General features: G+C 31.7%; 1 protein-coding gene across 2 annotated transcripts in view; it reads right to left on the reverse strand.

Moving 5' to 3' along the window:
- The window catches only part of LOC107456032 (protein qui-1), a 224,791-nt gene extending 221,939 nt beyond the window's left edge, over window positions 1-2,852 (reverse strand). The window contains exon 1 of one of the 2 annotated variants that reach the window (XM_016073796.3): window positions 2,736-2,852. The gene's annotated coding sequence lies outside the window, so the exon portion shown is untranslated. The remainder of the gene's footprint in view (window positions 1-2,735) is intronic. The other variant, XM_071181411.1, reaches the window with a different exon arrangement.
- Window positions 2,853-6,687: the final 3,835 nt, after the last annotated feature.

A 6,687-nucleotide genomic window follows, 5' to 3' on the forward strand; every position in this document is an offset into this window, starting at 1 on the left:
ATATCAAAATATATTTCCGGTGGTATTTCTTTGCTTGCATATTTTTTCTGACTCTCTAATAGGGCAAAGAGTCAGAAAAAATATATAAAAGGGGCATCTGTGTCCCATCTGCGTCAAAGGGTTAAAAAGAAGTAAATACTTCAATTGTTATCAATTATCATTCCTGATATTTGCAATATCTTAATAAACTAAATGTAATAAACTTGTTATCATCCTATAGGAAACACATATTTTAAAAAAATTAGTTCTGAACTTTGTGTTAAGAGTTACAAACCTTTATTTCAAAAGCAAGCAAACTGAAGCACAGTATAATCATGATGTACCAAGACTATACTATTCTATCGAGAAAACTAACTTTATCCGTCTAATGATGGCATGTTCTCTAGATAATGAGGGTTTTCGGTCTCAGAAAACATTCTTTTCTATTGGAGAATACATCAGCGTCAACTGAGATTAAAAGCTCACTAGACCAAGTTTCGAAAAAGTTTTGAAGATTGACTAGGTAGCGAGAAAACTATTACTTGAATAACAAACTTGTGACATCATTTATACAATGAAAAATTAGTCTAAGAAATCTTGTAAAATATTTATCAATAATATTTATAAGAAGGTCCTAGAAAGATTTTAAATTACATTGCGCAAGGGAGAAATTGTTGTGTTTTGAAAACTGTAATAAAACCACGTTTCTGAAATTTTCTGCAGAAATTTCAAAATTTTTAAGTCGCGTTAATGAAAATATTACAGTACTATCTGCTTATTTGAAAGCAAATGAATGCATGCTTTTGATAGCAAAATCACATGAAAAAGTACTTTGGTTTTGCGCTTTTTGAAACAAAATTAAACTTTCAATATACAAGCGTCTGACTGCTTTGTTGAAACTCTGATTACTAAATCTCGGGGATGAGACGTTAGAACAAGTACAAAATTGAACACAATGAAAAAATGGTTCTATACCGATGTGATAAGTTGTTATTAAAGTTGTTGTTTGGATCAAATATTAAAATTTGAGAAAATAAGAAACCAATAAAGAAGGAGAGAACTTAGATTTACAAAAATGACAAAGAATTGTTCCGTACGCAATTTCGTATGCTGAATCGAATGAAAATAAAACAATTATTTAACAGTTAAATTAATAATGTATAACAAATACAGTTATACTAATCTGCAACCCTGATACTGATATTAAGAAAAGTATTGATTCATCAGTACTGTATTTCTAAGTTTGAATTAAATATGACAAAACTAAATAATAGTTCAGAAGTTTTAAAGAGACAATGTTTCATGTATGTCAAATTTTTGTACTTCTACCTATTTAGGCTGTTCAGAAAAGTGAGGTACTGTTTCTTGTGTATTTTCCACTTAAATTTGATAAAAATCGAAAGTAATTTGATGAAACTTAGTTTTAAACGCATACGGGATTTATACTTAAAATGTATAAATGAAAAATTATAATTTACATATTTGAATTTATCCAAAATCTTCTAAACTTTTCAACCTATCAATCTGGCTTTAATCTCAATCAATTTAGAGTAGAGTATAGTAACCTATAACTCTAGCCCAAATAGTAATATCAGACGCGTAGGTATGTATACTTGCCAAACTGTATTTTTTTATACAGAAAGAAAGCTTAATCGTTTTTTAACTATTTACCTATAGACTTAATTCCATTCGATTCAGTATAAAAAATACATATGATATAATACCTTTCATATTAATCGAAGTTATTTCATACGTGTAAAAAAGTATAATCATTTGTACTCCAATTTACTAAATCAGATTTGACTATTGAACTCTTAGCCCTATTGCCATAATTTTTGCGTAATTCAAATCAGTATTAAAATACTACATATAGAATATTTTACTTGCATTAATAGTGAATTTTTCAAATTTGATCCTCTCTCTCTCTTCAAATAAATTCAAGATGGTGTCCCAAACCTCAACTTTTTAACAACTATTTTCAAGATTTTCTATAATTACTTCCGTATTTAGCTACTTATTTACTGGAGTAAATCTCTTATATCCGTCAGAAAAGTATTTAAATATACAATATTTTCCCATACAATTTATAAAAAGTAAAGAAATTTCGAACTTAAAATCTTCTAATATCGTTGACAATTACATTATTTTATCTAAAAATTTATAAATATTTCACAATGAGAGTTAGTTAAATACACAGTGTGCAATATTGAACTTAAAATAAGGAACTAAATTGATTATTCAATATTATACCAATTGAACTGTAGTTGTAAATACCAATTACAATAGAAAATTTAACTTCAAACCAATTAATTGAAGATAGAGCTCAATAGCACATAAGCTAATATTTTTGACACTGCGTGAAACGTACAGATTAACTGGTTAATTAAGTTAAAGAATTTCACACATTGGAAAAGAAAAAAAAAATCGAAAAATAAGATGTTTTTGATAAATCGTGGTCTTAATACTCGTGTTTATCTAAAGAAGACAAAACACAAAAAATGACAGCAAAGTTAGAGGAAATATTGCTAGTTTTCATTCATTCTGACTTTAGATTATATAATCAGTAAATATATTCAAAAAGTATGGAAAAAGAGCAAAGATAAAAGAAATATAAATTCATGATAAGTACATTTCCCAATATGCTTCTACATACGAGAAAATTCTTCTCAAAAATGCTTATTTATTTACTATTTTATTTTTAGAAAAAATAAGTGAGAAAGAATATTATACATGGAAAATGTTGAAATGTTACTTACTAGATACTCGATCTCTCATACATGAGTCATAATAGAATAAAGCCTGGAGAATTATTTATTTTTTTTTAAAGAAAAAATATTTTTAGAAAAAAATTATGCTGTCATGTTTTCTCCGACATTTTAAATAATGGTATATTTATTATTGAAATTACGTGCTGTTGTTGTTGCTGTTAATTTACGTCGCACTAGAGCTGCACAATGGGCTATTGGATGATCCGAAGACATGTCATCACAATTTTGATCCTCTGTGGAGGGGATGGCACCCCGCTTCGGTAGTCCGACGACCTGCGCTCGAAGTCGAGCACTTTAAGGTAGCACAGTTTAGCGAGGGCCAATACCGCACACCCTTAGTCCCTACGCAGACTGATCCAAGTAGTCACCCACCCGCACACTGACCGTAGCCAGTGACGCTTGACTTCGGTGATCTGCTGGGAACCGTGTCTTAACGATCAGTCCACAGCGGGACTGAAATTACGTGCATTTGTCTTACTGCAGTGGACTGATCGTAAAGACACGGTTCCAGTAAAACACCGAAATCAAGCATCACTGGCTGCCTTCAGTAAGCGGGTGGGTGACCACTTTGATCACCCAACGTAGGGACTAAGGGTGCGTGGTATCGGTCCTTGTTAAACTGTTCTACCGTAAAGTGAAAAATCGCCAAAGCAGGAGAGCCATGCCCTCTGAAGAGGATCAAAATTAAAATGGCATGTCTTCGGATCATCCTCAGGGATGTTTCCCAGACCGTCGTCAATATCCCATTGTGCAGCTCTAGTGCCACGTAAATAAAGTACCTACCTACATACATTTGCAGGCTTCTGTGCTCGATTTAGACTTATAAGTCTTTGTTAAGTCGAAGGACAGATAGAACAATTTAAATAAGGGCATCACGAAGAATACATACTGCGGAATTCGAACCAGCCACCTAAACGCATCGCTCAGCGTTTGGCGGGTGATACCGCTCGGTCAGGGAGGCCTCTTAAATAGTGGTGTGTTGTTTATTGATACAAGCATACAATTGCAGGCTCGAGTGCTCAATTAAGGCTTATAAACCTTTGAAAAGTAGATGGACAGGTACCTCAATACAGAAAGGAAGAGTACGAAGATACATCCAGGGTAATAGTGGGATTCCAGCCAGCTATCTCCACGCATTGCACAGCATTTGACAGGTAATATCGGTTGGCCAGGGATGCCCCTTAAATAATAGGCTGAAAAAATGCAGTGCAAAACATGTATACCGAAACTTTGCAACTTTTGAGTTCATTCCGCTCATAAACGTTTGAATTTTTAATTATTTTTTTCTCGACAGATTTCAAACAACAATTATGTTTTATTAGTTACAAAATTTTCTTACTTAATGTATTTGGTGATTTCCGATAATCTACTTCAGTAAATTTAAGGACGGCGGGACCTGGAGACTAAGTTGAAGACTGTCAAAGAGAAGACCGCAAGTTCGGGCCTTGTAGTCGCTAACGTATTTCAGAGCTCAAGATTAATGTACCAAGATTTTGAGAGATTAATGTATTTTACGTGAGAAGATCACATACAAATACTTAATAAGCCAGCTTTGAGGGACATATGCATACGAACTTCAAATTCAAAGCAGTAACTTCTGAGCCCTGAATTGTTTCATTTCTTGCAGCATTTCGAGGCCCGCCCGTTGTCCCCCGGCCTTTATATATACAGATATCACGAGCAAAAGAGGAACATGAAAAATACAGGGTTGCAGCGGGATTCGAACCCTTATCTCCACACTACAGAGCAAAACGACGAAACCACTCTTGTTAAAAAGATCCAGCTCTAGTCTAAGCACTCAACTTTCAATTTTTAATAAGTGTTACAAGGTATGTTTTTTTCGCGATTTTTTCTGCTAGGATTAATTATTGCGGGGTAGTGTCTGTTTGACTTACATCATAATTCTAGATATATTTTTACTCTCTATATGTTATGCCTTATACTCGATTGTGTTTTCTTAATTCTAAATTAACAAAGGCTTATAAGCCATTCAAGAGCTTTTTATTGTGCTCTTAAGGCCGTACATATGAATAGAGTGTAATAATATATAATCATTGATTATTCCTAAAATCAATATTTCTAAGTATAGAGTACTCCATAAAACCATAAGAGAGAGAGTATTATTGATATTACTTTAATGCTAACACTCCCATACGTGGTACTCCCATATCCCATTATAAGTATTCCTTGATACATACGTCGGTTTCTCTTTTGTGTTATCTGCACCGGTAATTTCAAAAATGCATGCACTCCGAATTAAATTAGGGAAAAATTTACGGGTACTCAGGGTGGCTGTACTGTAAAACTTTCTGGAACAAAGTAAATCTGATATTCCATCATTTTTACGGTAATATTTATGATAAAATCGCTGACTCACTGCAATTAAATAAATATTACTTTAAAAATTACGGTATAATATTTTGCGATAAAAATGGATTTTACCTACAGCGCCTATACTTGATCGTAAAATCTGCAAGGAGAAGAAGCATTCTTACAGTAATTTAGCAGCTTTCAAATTTTTTTTTAATCCAAGGTATAACATTTTACTGTAAAAATAAAATATACAGAAACTGCATTCAGGCTGCCAGTACTTGAGTATAGAGATTGCTTATGCATTTGAAAAAACAAAAATTAAGTGTAGTATTCCGTGTTGAACACATGTTATACTGCTTTTGAAAGCTCTATTGTTGTTGTAGAAGTAAGAAAAGAGAATTATGACATTAGAAATATATTAAGGCAAGCAATAAAAATATTTTTGCAATTCATTGATTGTTTAATAAGATGTTTCGATCTTTCTTTAGTTAAATGCTTGAGAGTTACTCTCATACAAGATTTGGCTGTTATCTAGTTGTAAACTAAATGCTTCTGTACTCTCTGGTGGCCATGGTGATCCGCGTCACGAAATGGGATAGAGATGCTTACATGGATTACCCATAGAGAAGTCGACATAAGGTCTAAAGTGCACGGGTATAAGGATAGGTGGCATTTTACTGGCTGTCTTCATCTACACTCAGCGTAATAAAGAATATATTGAAAAGTTTTAGCTGAATAAAGTTTTATCGTATCAAATGTAGATTATTTATTGATGGGAAAGAGAAAAAAGCAATAAAATGTGTTGCCATGAAAGTTTGATAATTATACAATGAAAAAAATAAATATACAGTGTTTGTGAATTCGCTAAAACCTGTTAATTACTGTAGTTGGCGATGTAAAAAAATTTTATATGCCTGTGAAGGAAGCGATCACTTATAGCAGAGAGTCGATACGTTATTGAGGTAATAAAATTTGAATTGAAAGAATTGAATTAAAAAATTAACTAAAAAAAATTATAATAAATATTTTTATTTCTCAACTTTTAAGTTTATTATTGACACAAATAGCGAAAGATGAGAAGATCCTTTAATGAAGATTTTGAGAAGGAGCTACAAAGGTAATTGAAATTTTTGAATAATATCTGGAACTTATCTAATAAACTATTTATCATTCATGTAATAAGCTTTTTTTTTTCATTTTCTTTTTTTTTTTTTAATGTGGATGCCTAGGATCAAATAAAATTTTTGCATTAGATTTCACAAAAAAAATATGCAAATTAAAGTTGTCTTCAAACTTTTATGGGAAAGCATATGGGAATTACTTTAAAGTATTAGTTAAATAATAGATTGTGAGTCCTGGTTTAAAAAAAATAAATAAAATAAGGGCTCTTGAGCAAACATGAAAGTCATGTTGAACCAACATATTAGTAAAGCTCTTTACACCACGTACAAAATTTTTTCAGACTTAAAAAAAAAATTAAAATATAAATTTACGGACCTTTAAAAAGAGTTTTAGCTAAAAAGTATCGAACTGCTTGTTTAATATTAAAATTTTTGTAATAATAATTTAGTCTACATTTAAAAGTAAATCGTTATTTACTGGATCATTATCGAACTGGTGTAGGAAT

Source organism: Parasteatoda tepidariorum, chromosome 5, assembly GCF_043381705.1.
Source record: "Parasteatoda tepidariorum isolate YZ-2023 chromosome 5, CAS_Ptep_4.0, whole genome shotgun sequence".
In the NCBI taxonomy this organism is placed as follows: Eukaryota; Metazoa; Arthropoda; class Arachnida; order Araneae; family Theridiidae; genus Parasteatoda; species Parasteatoda tepidariorum.